Source organism: Chiloscyllium plagiosum, unplaced genomic scaffold, assembly GCF_037043375.1.
Source record: "Chiloscyllium plagiosum isolate Xiang-an unplaced genomic scaffold, Cpla_swu_hap1 HiC_scaffold_14, whole genome shotgun sequence".
NCBI classification, from domain to species: domain Eukaryota; kingdom Metazoa; phylum Chordata; class Chondrichthyes; order Orectolobiformes; family Hemiscylliidae; genus Chiloscyllium; species Chiloscyllium plagiosum.
The window spans coordinates 27987345-28004693 of record NW_028270152.1 but is presented as its reverse complement, the minus strand read 5'-3'; positions in this window follow the sequence as shown (position 1 = coordinate 28004693).

The following is a 17349-nucleotide window of genomic DNA, read 5'->3' as shown; positions in this document are numbered from 1 at the left end:
CCTGCCCTCTCCTGTGGGTCTGATATAATCTTCCCCAACCATCCAAATCACTGTCAAAAACACAGCCATGTTTCTACACTGACGAAAAGTCTTGATTGTTTCTCCACTGATATTGAGCATTTGCAGCTTTCAAACTAATTTTTTGGAAGGATTGAGAGGTTTTATTTTAAATCAAAGTTGATTTCTGCTATTGAAGCTCAACCCTGACACTGACACTTTCTGTTCACTGACAATCACCTTGTGGGAAAGGCCTCTTCAGGTCACTTCAGGTTTGGGTTGTATTTCTTGCAGAGACTGCATCAATGTTATTGTAAACCTTTTAAAAATGTAATTAAGTCAGTGTTGAGGTTCTGGGTTCTGTGGGAGGGACCTGAAACCGAATCTTTGAATTTGCAGAATCACATATCTGTTTAGGGAGGATGTAACCAAGAAACAACAGTTTTGTTGGAAGGTCACAATTATTTCAGTGCAGAAGGAGGCTATTTGGCCCATTATGTCTATACTGGGTGCCCTGCATATCTTAACTTGATTTCAATCTCCTGCTTTTTCTCAGTAACCCTAAACATTGTTTCTGCTTAAATAATTGAATGCCTCAATTGAACCTGTGCCGAAAACGTGCTGCTGGAAAAGCGCAGCAGGCCAGGCGGCATCCAATGCTGCCTGGCCTGCTGCGCTTTTCCAGCAGCACGTTTCGGCTCTGATCTCCGGCATCTGCAGCTCTCACTTTCTCCTCAATTGAACCTGTCTCTACCACACTTACAGGTTCCGGAGCTCAACTACTCACTGTGAAAAATATTTTTATCAACTCATATTTGCTTCTTTTGCAAAAATACTCTAAATCTGTATCTTCTGGTTCTTGATCCATTTACAAGTGGGAATGATTTTTCCCTCCCCAATCTTTCCATTCTGGACCCCTCAAAATTTGGAAAACTAATATCAAATCTCCTTTGTATCAGGAAAAGCAAGGGTCCCAGTCCTGACCCCCCCAGTTGTGTCATGATGGAAACTCCCCTACAAATCTGTTTTCATTCTGAAAAAATACTTATTTACTATTAATCGATGATTCCCAATAACCAGCCAACTTTGTATTCACAGTGCTACTATCCCTTTTACACTATGACAATTCCTTTCCTGACATCTATTGAGTCATATCAAACTCCTTTTAGAAGTCATGTACACCACATCAAAAGTCTTCCCACATCAATTCTCTCAATTATCTCTTCATAAAAACTCCAACAAGGGAGTTAGACAGGAATTTCACTTAGCAAGTCCACGCTGATGCTTCCAAAACAATCTACATTTTCCATGTGAAGACTATTTCTATGCAGTACTTGTTTTGCACAGTATGATTTTTGCAGGGCCCTATGGGAATTGTGGTGTTTTTGCATTTACTACTTTTCCACTTTTTTTTCTTATTCTTAAACTGATCAAAATGGCGCCAGAACAGGGTGTCAGCGAAAAGGCTTTTTACTGTATTTTACTGTTACTCACACTGTAAAATGCATGTGATAATAAAATCATTCATATTCATATTCTTAATGTGGAACTCAGGGAAGTATAATCAGGTAATTGTACTTAACAGCCTTTAATTGGCTCTGAAGTATTTTCATTGAGTTGACCTTATGATCATCAAATAACAAACAGCGTTGGGTGGCGTGGTCGAGACATTTAAGGTGCTAGGTTCAGGTTCCCATCTCAAAAGCAGCATAGATTCGAATTCTACCATTGTCACTTGAGCTTCCTAGTTATTAGGGCAAAGTTTGACAAGCATGAGCTGTGTTGAAGTTCAACGCAATAAAACATAATCAACTAACAAACATTTGAGTTAACAAATATCTATACATTTCTCATAGCAGCCAAAAATCTCAGACGTGGGTTATCTTACACACAATTTCCTATAAGTTTAGAGATACTTAAATTTAATAACGGTAGCAAAAGTAACCCATGTATCTTTCTGCAGGAGAGAAGAAACAGAGAGTTTACCTCCAACCAGTAATTAAGTAAAACTGTTACCCAAACGGTTTTGTACATACTAATTTATAGTAACTCTCCTTAAGAACACATTTTTTACGGATGTTTTATTTCACTTAATATTCCTGAAACAGGATTTATTATTTAAAGGGTCCTGGGACAGAACAACCACCTACATTTAGTTTGCATTTATTTGCAGAGGAAAATGCACCTACCAACTATAATAAGATAAAAATTGCTATCGGAAATAAACAACCTCACCAGAATTCTGCACTCAAAAGTAACCCAAAGGACAAGAAATGAGTGCTAATTGGGAAAGATGAGCTTCTTTTTATACGTGTTTCAGTCTCCAGTAACTGGTGTATGCTCAAGAGCATTCATTAGGTGAGCCGGAATGAAATAGATGGGTGATTTTTAAGATTGTTCTGAAGAAGAGTCATTCCAGTCTTGAAACTTTTATTTAGTTAATCTCTTCACAGATGCTACTGGATTTGTTGGGTTTTATTTTAGGCAAGTTATTTACAATGTCCTTGTTTTGTTATTGCCTTATAGGGTAATATCTGCTTTCGGCTCATTGAATTGGTTTTCATTTAGATTACTATCCTATTCAAAGCAATTCCCAGATGCATTCTCTCTGGCTTCTCTTCAGGGTTATGTTTGAATGAAGACAGGCTGTGTAGGGTGTTATCTCCAACTGGCTTATGTTTAATGATCACAGAAACAATGGGATGCAGTTCTCCAAAACAGTATTTCTTACTTTACAGACTTTTAGCAATATATATACTTTCTCATCCTGCTTTCCAGTTCTCATATCCATGATGCATGATACCAATTTCTTCTTTGATGCCCGTCCATGAGTTGCACCATGAGACAAATTTAGCACAAAGAACTTTGCCATTACTGGCTTACATTTATCAATAAGAAAGAAGTATAAGCAGTCACATGATTTAGTGATTAGTACAAGCATTATTAAATAATGCATTAGCTTACAGAGATTTTGTGTCTGTGCGTGTGTATTGACTATAGTGGTTTCCTTTGTGATGTATAGCAGCCAGGTATGTTTTTCAAGGTTCATAAACTCTGCGCTTCAGACACTATGATGACTCAGGATGATAGGAGGTTCCTGGAAGCTTTGTCCAGGAGTCAGTCACATTCCTCAGGCTAGGTACTTCTGATCTGGTCCAAAGTTAGGGGCGTAAGGATGTGACTGTGAGTGAGGCATGGGGCTCCAGAAGCTAGCATTGGAGGTGTCACAGTCCTCGCAATGGTGGTGGTGGTTTGGGGTGGGTGAGGGCTTCATTTGCTTGAGAAGTTAAAGAGAAAAGACAAAGCAATAGTAATAGTAACCAGAATGTGATAATGCACTAGGGATTATGGTCCATCTAGGGAATAGTAGCAAAGGCACAAAATTGTACTCACTTTATCGGAACAAGTTTTAGAGATAAATGGTTTAGATTGAATTGCCACCACAGAGACCAAGATTTGGAAATAAATATTCCAACACTTGCAACATTTCATGAGGAAGTGAGGACTGCAGATGCTGGAGATTCAGAATCAAAAAGTCTAATGCTGGGAAAGCACAGCAGGTCAGGGAGCATCCGAGGATCAGGAAAATCCATGTTTTGGGCATAAGCCCTTCATCAGAAATGTGACGGGGGTGCGGGGGGAAGGGGACTGAGAGATAAATAGGAGGGTGGAGGTGGAGTGGGGTAGTGGGGGGCAAGGTAGCTAGGAAGGTGATAGGTAGATGAGGGTGGGGGTGGATAATGGGATAGGTCGGTGGGGAAGGTGGAGCAGATAGGTGGGTAGGAAGATGGACAGGTGGGACAGGTCGAGAGGGCAGTGCCGAGTTGGAAGTTGGAACTGGGATGAGGTGGGAGGAGGACAGATTTGGAAACTAGTGAAGTCAGAAACTCAACTAAACACAGTTGCTACAAGAACAGGTCAGAGTCTAGGAATACTGCAACTCACCTCCTGACTCCCCAAAGCCTGTCCATCATCTGCAAGGCTCAAGTCAGGAGTATTCCCCACTTGCCTGGATGAGTGTAGCCCTGCCAACTCAAGAAGCTTGACACCATCAAGGACAAAGCAGCCCACTTGATTGGGACTACATCCACAAGCATCCACTCTCTCTGCCACCGATGCTCAGTAGCAGCAGTCTGCAAGATGCACTATAGAAATTCACCAAAGATCCTCAAACAGCACCTTCCAATGCCACAATCACTTCCAACTAGAAGGACAAGGCAGCAGATACATTGGGAAACCATCACGTTCAAATTCTCCTCCAAGCCACTCACCATCTTGACTTGGAAATATACCTGATGAAGGGCATTTGCTGGAAACATTGATTCTCCTGCTCCTTGGATGGTACCTGACTTGCTGTGCTTTTCCAGCAACACACTCTTGACTCTGATCTTCAGCATCTGCAGTCTTCACTTTCTCCTTGGAAATACACAGCCATTCCTTCACTGTTGGGTCAAAATCCTGGTCAAATTCCCTCCCTAAGGGCATTGTGGGTCAATACACAGCAGATGGACTTCAGCGGTTTAAGAAGGCAGCTCACCACTACCTTCACAAGGGCAACAAGGAGCAGGCAATAAATGCTGGCACAGCCAGTGAGGCCCAAATCCCACAAATGAATAAAAAAAACTCATGCCCTTTGATTTTTGTGTGATAAAACCCTTGACTTAAGTCTCAAACTCTTGTAAGTTCTGATGTGGAGGTGCCAGTGTTGGACTGGAGTAGACAAAATCACTTCACCTGATAACGGGACAGTGTTCCAAAAGCTTGTGATTTCAAATAAATCTGTTGAACTATAACTTGGTGTCATGAGACTTCTGACTTTGTAAGTTTATTCTTTTGATAAATTCCCTAGCTTTTTAGATTCTTGAAAAAAGACACGTTACTTCTCTCTGTCAAGGTTATGAAAAGTTAGATCGAAGATAGCTCACACGAAACATAAATGCTAACACAAAGCTGTTGGGCCCAATGTGCTGGGAATTTTATGTAAATTTTGTATGAAATACAATGTTTCCTGTAAGGTACCACACAGTTTGTTCTTGGTGCCCTCTTGTGTTGAGATATCAATTTAAAAATTTCTTTTAAAACTTTTTCCCAGGCAACAATAACGAGATTCAGTAATGAGAGTCACACGTTCAGGGTGAGAGGTGAAAAGTTTAAAGGGGTTTCATGCAGAAAGTACTTTACACAGAGGGTGGTAGGTGCCTGGAACGCATTGCCAGCAGAGGTAGTAGAGGCAGGCACGGTAGATTCATTTAATGTGCATCTGGACAGATGCATGAGTAGATGGGGAACAGAGGGATACAGATGCTTAGGAATTGGGCGATAGGTTTAGACAGTGGATTTGGATCGACTCAGGCTTGGAGGGCTGAAGGGCCTGTTCCTGGGCTGTAAATTTTCTTTGTTCTTTGTTCAACACTGAAGAGGGCAATTTGGGCTCCAGGTGAGGTTCCTCATGGGATTTCAGAGATTTGATTATTTGATCATCGAACGAATGGTCAGAAAATCAAGTTCAGTGAGGCCTACCTCAGTTCGAGAAGTGATATTAAATTACTTGTGAGTGAGGCTGAAAGAAATCTGAAAATGAATGGGTCTGAGCACTAAATGTGCAATCAGCAAACTGAGTAGATGCAAAAGTAAAATGGTGGAAAGCAGCAAATGTAAGAACTGCTCAAAAAAAAGAGAGGGAATGAGGGGTTGTTGGGATTGTTGGGGAGCAAAGGGTTTGGGGGTGGCATGATGGGCCGGTGTAAGGAGCATGAAGTGGCATGTGATGGTATGGGCTGTGCATGGACATGTGGGGAGATAAGACATGAGGGCTATAAGAATGTTTCCAGCTTGGTTCTTACTTTAAAATAAACTTTTAACGTAATGCCAGTGGAAGCTTACTATGCAGTGTATTGAGAGATCACTCCAGGGAACATTCTGTGACACATTTTCCGAGGTTGGATTTGTGGAGCTGGGAAATATCCCGAATCTGTGCTCCCATTCTGGGAGTGAAATTCCAGGTCAGGCCAATGACCTTTCATCAAAACTGGATGAAGTTTGGTGATGTCACAGTTTTTAAGCCAGTGCACAGGCAGGGACAGAGTAAGCTGCAGGAAGGTAGAAAATAACAAAGGGAGAGCCTGTGACAAGGTGGACGGTAAAGCTGATTAACTGACAAAAGGGCTGATGGTACAGAGCAAAAGGGAATGGGACAAGCAAAGAAAGAAGAATTGGATCTCGAGGAGCTGTAACTGTTAACAGCAGGACCTTTCTGTTTGCAGCTATTAGTGGCTATGGTCTGATGTCATTGAACTCAATCTTCCATCTAAAAGATTACAAAATGTCTAACTGAAACAAGGATGTTTCTAACCTGTGTTATAACACATCTGAATATCTAAAATTTAGTGAAGAATTCCATTTTGTTTAATCACTAGACCCAGTTTTAGTTAGATAGCTCATGAAGAGTTATTGACTACATCAGCTGTCAATTTGCATTCAGCTCCTCTGATGTATGAGTGGCACGGTGGCACAGTGGTTAGCATTGCTGCCTTACAGTGCCAGAGACCTGGGTTAGTTCCCACCTCAGGTGACTAACTGTGTGGAGTTTACGCATTCTCCCCAGGTTTCCTCCCACAGTCCAAAAATGTGCAGGTTAGGTGAATTGGCAGTGCTAAATTGCCTGTAGTGTTAGAAACAGGGGGGTGGGTTGGTGTGGACTTGTTGGGCTGAAGGGCCTGTTTCCACACTGTAAGTAATCTAAAAAAAAAATATCTCCTCTTTACAATTGAACATGTAAGCCCTATCTTTATGAGGTGTTGACACCTCGAGGCAGTATTTTTTAACTGTATTTTGCTCATTTATTAGAGTTTATTGGACAATTTGTTTCATCCTTATCAGTTTGTTTTTGAAAATGAGTGGTTAACAAGTGACAAAGTTTCTTGAAGTTTTCTGCCTGTTGATGTCTTCCAAGCTTCAGCTCAAAATGTTAAAATAGTCAAAAGATGGTATTAATTATTTCAGTGAAGTAAACATATCCAAGTTCCTAAATAAAATGGCAGGTGCTTCTTTAAGAGCAAAATGGTTCAGGAATCAATCGGATACCCATGAACTTTAATGAGGGTCTAAGTGAGGAAATTGCAAATCCACTTCTATTGGGCTACAGCAGGTCAGCAGCTTCAGAGGAGCATGGAAAGGCTCTCTGGTTATACAAAGCAAAAGAAAACATTCTAGCCTCTAGTGTACTGCATATCCCATTCTGTCCTCTGAGGCTGTTTCAGAACCCTGTCGTTTGCATGACCATGATCAATGTCCTTTTCCCTCATGTGCTCAACACGAGGATGCACCTGAGGTTTGCTGCCACTGAGTCAGTTGGTCATTGTAAACAAGCTGTGCCTGGAGTGAACACAGGCCTTATCTGAATATGTCATTTATTTCAATAACAGAGACAAAACTCTACATTCAAACAGCATCCCTTATGCAGTGAGACATGTTAAGGCCCTTCACAGGAGTATCCTGAAACATAATTCAATACAGAGTCACACTATGATCTCGGGCACTGAAAAAGTGTTTGGACAGAGGACAAAAGAGAGGTCATAGAGTCATAGAGTCATAGAGATGTACAGCATGGAAACAGACCCTTCGGTCCAACCTGTCCATGCCGACCATATATCCCAACCCAATCTAGTCCCACCTGCCAGCACCTAGCCCATATCCCTCCAAACCCTTCCTATTCATATACCCATCCAAATGCCTCTTAAATGTTGCAATTGTACCAGCCTCCACCACATCCTCTGGCAGCTCATTCCATACACGTACCACCCTCTGCGTGAAAATGTTGCCCCTTAGGTCTCTTTTATATCTTTCCCCTCTCACCCTAAAACTATGCCCTCTAGTTCTGGACTCCTCGACCCCAGGGAAAAGACTTTGTCTATTTATCCTATCCATGCCCCTCATAATTTTGTAAATCTCTATAAGGTCATCCCTCAGCCTCCAACGCTCCAGGGAAAACAGCCCCAGCCTGTTCAGCCTCTCCCTGTCGCTCAGATCCTCCAACCCTGGCAACATCCATGTCAATCTTTTCTGAACCCTTTCAAGTTTCACAACATCTTTCCAATGGGAAGGAGACCAGAATTGCACGCAATATTCCAACAGTTGCCTAACCAATGTCCTGTACAGCCGCAACATGACCTCCCAACTCCTGTACTCAATACTCTGACCAATAAAGGAAAGCATACCAAATGCCTTCTTCACTATTCTATCTACCTGCGACTCCACTTTCAAGGAGCTATGAACCTGCACTCCAAGGTCTCTTTGTTCAGCAACACTTCCTAGGACCTTACCATTAAGTGTATAAGTCCTGCTAAGATTTGCTTTCCCAAAATGCAGCACCTCACATTTATCTGAATTAAACTCAATCTGCCACTTCCCAGCCCATTGACTCATCTAGTCAAGATCCTGTTGTAATCTGAGGTAACCCTCTTCGCTGTCGACTACACCTCCAATTTTGGTGTCATCTGCAAACTTACTAACTGTACCTCTTATGCTCGCATCCAAATCATTTATGTAAATGACAAAAAGTAGAGGACCCAGCACCGATCCTTGTGGCACTCCACTGGTCACAGGCCTCCAGCCTGAAAAACAACCCTCCACCACTACCCACTGTCTTCTACCTTTGAGCCAGTTCTGTATCCAAATGGCTAGTTCTCCCTTTATTCCATGAGATCTAACCTTGCTAATCAGTCTCCCATGGGGAACCTTGTCGAATGCCTTACTGAAGTCCATATAGATCACATCTACTGCTCTGCCCTCATCAATTCTCTTTGTTACTTCTTCAAAAACTCAATCAAGTTTGTGAGACATGATTTCCCAAGCACAAAGCCATGTTGACTATCCCAAATCAGTCCTTGCCTTTCCAAATACATGTACATTCTGTCCCTTAGGATTCCCTCCAATAACTTGCCCATCACCGAACTCAGGCTCATAGTTCCCAGGCTTGTCTTTACCGCCCTTCTTAAACAGTGGCACCACATTTGCCAACCTCCAGTCTTCCGGCACCTCACCTGTGACTATCGATGATACAAATATCTCAGTAAGAGGCCCAGCAATCACTTCTCTAGCTTCCCACAGAGTTCTCGGGTACACCTGATCAGGTCCTGGGGATTTATCCTCCTTTTACCATTTCAAGACATCCAGCACTTCCTCCTTTGTAATCTGGACATTTTGCAAGATGTCACCATCTATTTCCCGACAGTCTATATCTTCCATATCCTTTTCCACAGTAAATACTGATGCAAAATATTCATTTAGTATCTCCCCCATTTTCTGTGGCTCCACACAAAGGCCGCCTTGCTGATCTTTGAGGGGCCCTATTCTCTCCCTAGTTACTCTTTTGTCCTTAATATATTTGTAAAAACCCTTTCGATTCTCCTTAATTCTATTTGCCAAAACTATCTCATGTCCCCGTTTTGCCTTCCTGATTTCCCTCTTAAGTATACTCCTACTTTCTTTATACTCTTCTAAGGATTCACTCGATCTATCCTGTCTGTACCTGACATATGCTTCCTTCTTTCTCTTATCCAAACCCTCAATTTCTTTAGTCATCCAGCATTCCCTATATCTACCAGCCTTCCCTTTCACCCTGACAGGAATATACTTTGTTGGATTCTTGTTATCTCATTTCTGAAGGCCTCCCATTTTCCAGCTGTCCCTTTACCTGTGAACATCCGCCTCCAATCAGCTTTCAAAAGTTTTTGCCTAATACCGTCAAAATTGGCCTTTCTCCAATTTAGAACTTCAACTTTTAGATCTGGTCTATCCTTTTCCATCACTATTTTAAAACGAATAGAATAATGGTCGCTGGCCCCAAAGTACTCCCCCACTGACACCTCAGTCACGTGCCCTGCCTTATTTCCCAAGAGTAGGTCAAGTTTTGCACCTTCTCTAGTAGGTACATCCACATACTGAATCAGAAAATTTTCTTGTACACACTTAAGAAATTCCTCTCCATCTAAACCTTTAACAATATGGCAGTCCCAGTCAATGTTTGGAAAGTTAAAATCCCTGACCATAACTACCCTATTATTCTTACAGATAGCTGAGATCTTGATGAAGTTTAGGAAGAAAGAGCAGTGGAAGTCAGGAGGCCAGCTAGCTAGAATATTCAAATCAGAAGATAACAAAGTCGTGGATGAGAGTTTGAGCAGCAGATCAGCTGACACAGTGTAAAGAGATGGAAATATGCTGTCTTTAGATATGATGCAGAGCTGGGCTGAGGAGTGGCAGATGGAGTTCAACCCTGCCAAGTGTGAGGTTGTCCATTTTGGAAAGACAAATAAGAATGCGGAATACAGGGTTAATGGTAGGGTTCTTAGTAAGGTGGAAGAACAGAGGGATCTTGGGGTCTATGTTCATAGATCTTTGAAAGTTGCCACTCAGGTGGATAGAGCTTGTAAGAAGGCCTATGGTGTATTAGCGTTCATTAGCATAGGGATTGAATTCAAGAGTCGTGAAGTGATGTTGCAGCTGTACAGGACTTTGGTTAGGCCACATTTGGAGTACTGTGTGCAGTTCTGGTCGCCTCACTTTAGGAAAGATGTGGAAGCTTTGGAGAGGGTGCAGAGAAGATTTACCAGGATGTTGCCTGGAATGGAGAATAGGTCGTACGAGGATAGGTTGAGAGTGCTAGGCCTTTTCTTGTTTGAACGGCGAAGGATGAGGGGTGACTTGATAGAGGTTTATAAGATGATCAGAGGAATAGATAGAGTAGACCGTCAGAAACTTTTTCCCCGGGTACAACAGAGTGTTACAAGGGGACATTAAATTTAAGGTGAAGGGTGGAAGGTATAGGGGAGATGTCAGGGGTGGGTTCTTTACCCAGAGAGTGGTGGGGGCATGGAATGCTCTGCCTGTGGGAGTGGTAGAGTCAGAATCATTGGTGACCTTTAAGCGGCAATTGGATAGGTACATGGATGGGTGCTTAAGCTAGGACAAATGTTCGGCACAACATCGTGGGCCAAAGGGCCTGTTCTGTGCTGTATTGTTCTATGTTCTAAAGATAGTACAGACATATGATCTTATCTCAGGGTCAAACCAAGTTTTCAAATGTTCTGCTCCAGCCTCAGGCAGGTATGGGGGTGAGGAATGACATCAGTGGTATGTGAGTAGGTTAATGCTGGAGATAATTACACAATTCAGCTTTTCAAATATTTAGTTGGGGGTGAAAATTGAACAGTACTGGACGTCAGGCAAGTAGTGTGACAATAGTAGAGAGATTGGTGATGGTGGTGTTGAGAGAGTGATAGTAAAGCTGGGTGTCATCAACATTCTTATGGAAACCAATACTTTTTTTGGTATGACGTTGCTGAGGATCAATATGTAAATAAGAATATCGCAGGTTACCAAGCATAGTATCTTGGGAGACATCATGGTTATGAACGGAAGAGAAGCCTTTGAAGATGTTCAACTGGTGAATCACTGTCTCTAATCCAGCAGCTTTATATTTTGTCAACGTTTTGAACTTAAATGATTAGATTATATTTCTTCTTTTTGTGGGTGAGTTCTAACAATTCAAATGAGCCAAGTGCACTATTTGTCACTTCCTCAACAATGTTTCCATTCAGACATGCCAGATGAAGACGGCGTGTGTGCCAAATACTACACAGTTCATGTCATAGCGTTACATTTTGTATGCTATTAGAATTAAGTTGTGTTTTTAAGTGCTCTACAATTTAATATATGAAGACAAAGGCTGCAGAACATCAATTTCAAGGACTCTAAAACCTACCCGACTGTTCATTCATAATCTCTGCTCAAACATTCATCATGACTATGACCAGGATTGCTTACTGTTACTTCCAGAAAAATACCCCACCATTGTCACCTTCCTCTTTACCTGACAACACCCTTGTCAAAGGTTTAGCATCTCCATTTTCCAAGCTCCCTTCAAGAGGAACAATTTAAACTGGGAACTAACTTTTCCAACTCTGGAATGTGGCTTAACCATTTTATCTGCAGAATGACTGGTTTCAGAGAGTGCAGAATGGATCAGCACCCACCCTAAAACAAATTATATTGCATTTAGTTTGAGAAAAAGAGATTGAGTATGCGTTACATTTTGGTGCTTCATGTGGAGTTCATTTTACAAGAAGTAACATGCTGAAAAATGACCTGTGGGCAGCTGTAGCATGATGTAGGCCTGAAGCCTTAGAGAACAGTCTCTTCCCAGTTTCAGCATCAATTTGTAAGTGTTCCATCTGGTGTCAGTGACATTGGTTAAAGAGGGTAAAACTAGTGTTTCTTTGTTCCTGATTTATTTAGCTAGCAAAGTGCATTAATTAGATTTCTTCTTTTGGGTAGCTGGCCAGCATGGCATGCAATTCAGGACCAATGACTGTACAGCTATTTGTGGGCTTGGTCCATTGGGTTGGCACATTGGCTCAGTAATTAGCACTGCTACCTCACAATACAAGGGACCTCGGTTTAATTCCACCGTCAGGCGAATTTTCACATTCTCCCCGTGTCTGTATGGGTTTATTCTGGGTGTTCCAATATCCTCCTGCAGTCCAAAGATGCTCAAGTTTGGTGGATTGTCCATGCTAAATTACCCAAAGTGTCCAGGGAAGTGCAGACTAGATGGATTAACCATAGGAAATGCAGAGTCACAGGCATGGGGTGGGTCTGCTCCCACACTATAGGGATTCTATGATTCTCATTTAAAGACAGAGTAGACACTATTTCCTCAGGCTGGTGTGTCTAGAATGAAGGAGTTGGTTCTTAATGTAAAAGCTTGGCCATCTAAACTTGAGATCATTGGCACAGTGGTTAGCAATGCTGCCTCACAGCGCCAAAGAACTGGGTTTGGTTCTGGGTTCAATTCCAGTCTCAGGCAACTGTCTGTATGGAGTTTGCACATTCTCCCCGTGTCTGTGTGAATTTCCTCTGGGAGCTCCGGTTTCCTCTGACAGTCCAAAAATATGCAAGTTCGGTGGATTGGCCATGCTAAATTATCCATTGTGTTCAGGGATGTGTAGGTTAGGTGCGTTAGCCATGGGAAATGCAGGATTAAAGGGGTAGAGGATCTGTCTGGGTGGGATGCTCTTTGGAGGATTGGTGTGAACTTGTTGGGGCAAATGGCCCGTTTCTGCACTATGTAGATTCTTAAAGAAAAATGAAGAAGTTTCTTGATTTAAGGTGTGAATAGTTGAAATTCTGTACCCTAAAGGGTTGTATACTCTGCTAATTAGTACGTTTAAGCCAGGTAACATCAGGAGGTGGAGAAGTCGACATTTCAGATATACCTATTCTTCAGGAACTGGGGGTGGGTGTAAGGGGAGCTGCAGATAAAGGGGGGTGTGCGGGGGTGGGTAGGGTGGTGAGGTAGCCCCCCCCTTTATCTGCAGCTCCCCTTACACCCATCCCCCAGTCCTGAAGAAGAGTTACATCTGAAACGTTGACTTCTCCACCTCCTGATGCTGCCTGGTTTGCTGTTTTCTTCCAGCCTCCTCCTTGTCTACCGTGCATTCCAGTATCTGTAGTTTCTTTTTGACTTGAATTAGTACATTTAAGACAGAGTGCTAGATTTTTGGAGACTGAGGAAATTGAAGAATATAGGGACAGGATGTGGAGAGAGAGCAATGAGATCAAGCAAGAGTTAGGTGTCATGTGGTCAATTCCAGTTCCCATTTCTTATGCTGTTTTGAATCAGTTTTGAGCTGTGTGTACAATCCTGGCAAAGCCAATGCAACTTTCCACCCTGGGACTTTAGGAATTCTGGGAAGCTCTGAGGAGAAAGAAGGACAAGCGTGGAAACCAAAAGAATCGAAGAAAAAAATACAAAATATGCTGGAAAAGCTCAGCAGGTCAGGTAGCATATGTGGAGAGAAATCAGAGTAAATATTTTGGGTCGAGTGAGGACAATGGTGGAGTTGGTTATGGTCAGCTGGAGGGTGGTTGAAGGTGTAGTGGGGGGGGGGTGACAAGTCTGTAAGGACAGCTGCTGTAATATTCGTGTGCCGTCAGATTAACCGCTCATACTTTTTCCATTAAAATATAACTTTCACCATGTTTTGGGGCCCATTGTTGGAGTGATGAAAGGTGGTCCCTTTAAGGACAGCTAATTCAACCATGGGAGACCCAAACAAATGGAAGGACCATGGGCAATGCCAGTTTTGCCTATTTATATTTAAACCATGCGATCAGGATCCTAACTATGCCATAGGTGTCCTGTTTACTTAGCACAGCAGTTTTTCTTTTGACCCAGGCAGGTGGCTTTGGTTTACCTTATAAAAGTCTCTTCAAAAATGGCAATGGTTTTCAGCATTAACAGATAAATAAAGCTACTGGCCCCATTTTGAGGCAGTTACGATTTCATTAATGCTGGTTTTGGCAACATAAAATCAATCTCCCGGTGTAAATCAAGTAAACCCATGATGGTATCAGTGTTAACTTCCTGCTTGGGGCAACTATGAGAATAAAGGAGACCATGTATAGAAAGCCCCCAGTGTGGAGTGACTGCAGACTGCAGAAGTACTGTGATGTTATCTTTTAACTTTATTTCTTTATTTTCCTGATTTACTATAAAGAACTGTAATGTAGAAATTTTAGCTTTTTTCTTGATTTCAATATTTTTGTACCTAATCTACTTTAGTACCTAAGATATGTACCTAAGATGGCACCGTGTGTGGTAACATTGTGCACTTTTCATTGTACTCCTGTCATTGTGTACTTGTGTACATGTGCTGAAGAAGGGCTTATGCCCAAAACGTTGATTCTCCTGCTTCTTGGATGCTGCCTGACCTGCTGCGCTTTTCCAGCAACACATTTTTCAGCTCAGATCTCCAGCATCTGCAGTCCTCACTTTCTCCCACATTTGTACGTGTGACAATAAAAACTAATTCCATTTCTCATTCTCAAATCACACACAAAATCATTTCACAAACAACAAAGTGGAAGCTGTCTATTTTTGTGGTATTGACTGAGGGATCAATAATGATTGGGTTGCACTAACAGGAAGACCACTGCTCGTCTTTAAAATACTACTATTGGCTCCATGATGTTTTGATTGAAAATCAGAACCCCTGACAGTGCAGCATTACTTCAATGCTACACTGAAGAGCCATCCTAAGCTCTTGTAGATTCTGATCTGGTTTTTGAATCCACAAATTTCTGACATGGAGTTAAGACTGTTACTAACTAGCCACTATTAATACCAGTGAGGAGGGGATTAAACTGGGACAAATAAAAGCAAAATGAATCCTAAGTTCTACGTTCATCCATAAGTCCTAATAGCCACAGAGTAAGTTGATGCAGAATAGCGCAGATTCCATTTAATACATTGCTTTTCAGTTGTACGCAAAACTGGCTTTCTTCCATCAGTTCTGAGGAAGGGTCACCGGACCTGAAATGTTAACTTTGATTTCTCGACACAGATTTTGCCAGATCTGTTGAGCTTTTCCAGAAAATTTTGTGTTTTTTTGATTTACAGCATCCGTAGTTCTTTCAGTTTTTATTTTGCATTATAAAGAAAATTGTTTTTATCAAGAAATATACTATTAAAATGTCAGTACTAGTTATGTAAATCATATTGCACATCAGAGCCTTGGGCAATCAGGATGGGACAAAAGGGGCATATACACAACAACATTGGTATTAATTGGTTTTGTGCATACTTCAAGTTAGGAATAGCTCAGGTATTTAGTCACCCAAGAGATATTCTTGAAGGCATTTGAACTTAACTTTGTCCAGTAAAACTTCAGCCAGAATTTAGTTTCTGACCTAGGGCTTAGCTCCAGAATAGTCTTTGGCTAGCAGTTCATTGTTCACATCTGACAGTTCTCTTGTTTGAAAATGATTTAGGGTGTCCAAGTGTATTAAACAGTGGAGATGTTGGCAAAAGCTGAAGACCATCTGAAAGCACTTTCAAGAAGTAAACTAGCTGCTACTTCCAAAGATGGTAAATAAGGCCTTTAAAAGCTCTGCCTAAATCTAACACAGAGACAAGGGGAATAAAATAATGTTTAAAGATAAAGTAGAATGCAGCCTGTAACCTTAGTTAATCTTATTTCTATGCATTAAACGTAGCTGCCATAGAACTGACAGTTTTGATTAAGTCTCCAAATATCGAGGGTTACTGTCAAAAATGGAAAAGCTTTATTTATAATTTTATAATTTTTTGCCTCATTAACTATTTGAGCACTGCCAAAGGAGGCTTTTGATTTGGAATGCAGCTTTCTTTTTATTAGAACTCCAAAGAATTGTTTGATGTGGATGTCATCAACAGAGGATTGGTTTTGTTTCTCTGTTGTTGTGTCACTGTGATTCTGTACTCGCTTTAAGGTGAACAACATTAACATAAAACCAATACAAACAAAAACCTGGTGGTTTCCAGGAAACCATACCACATATATTTCTAACTCGTATGCCAATTCATCCTTTATACGTTGCATTTTGTAATCTCATCAGTATCGCTAAACATTTGCTTCTCATTAAAGATTGTACTTTTAGAAGAAAAAAACTCTCTATAGCTTTTTACAGTTATAGTTGACCCAAGTACTTATGAGCTGACAAGAAGATCTATAAAAAAAACATATTTAGGGAATATAGGTTATTTTAGCTGGGCTAGCATTTATTGCACATCAGTCATTGCTTTTGAGAAAGTGATAGTGAGCTGCCTTATTGTAGACCCACCATGCTGCTAGGGAGAGAGTTCCAGGAATTTTGACCTACGACACTGTAGTTACAGCATTCCATTTCCAATTTAGAATGATGATTGGCTTTGAGAGAAACTTGTAGATAGTGATGTTTCCATGTATCGGTTGCCCTTGTGTTTTGAGAAGTACTCGCTAAGGAGCCTTTGTGCATTTCTGCAGTGCGTCTTGTAGATGGTACACACCACTGCTACTCAGTCTCAGTTGCGGTGTTTCTGAATGTTTGTGGATGTGGTGTCAATCAAGTGGGCTGCTTTGTCTCGGATGACATCGAGGTTCTCGAGTATAATTGGAACTGCATTCATCCAGGAAAGCGGGGAGTATTCCATCGCACTCCTGACTTGTACCTTGTAGATGGTGGACAGGTTTTGGAGAGTCAGGAACTGAGTTATTCATCGCAGGATTCCTAGCCTTTGATCTGATCTTGCAGCTGAAGTGTTTATATCACTGACAAAAGACAATGAAGTGCAAATGCTGGAAATTCGAAACAAAAGCAAAAATTGCGAGAGAAATTCAGCAGCTGTGGGGAGAATGCAGAATTAATGTTTTGGGACACACAGCCACAGAGTTATACAGCACAGAAACAGACCCTTCGATCCAACTCGTCTATGCTGACCAGTCATCCTAAATTAATCTAGTCCCTTTTGCCAGCACTTGGCCCATATCT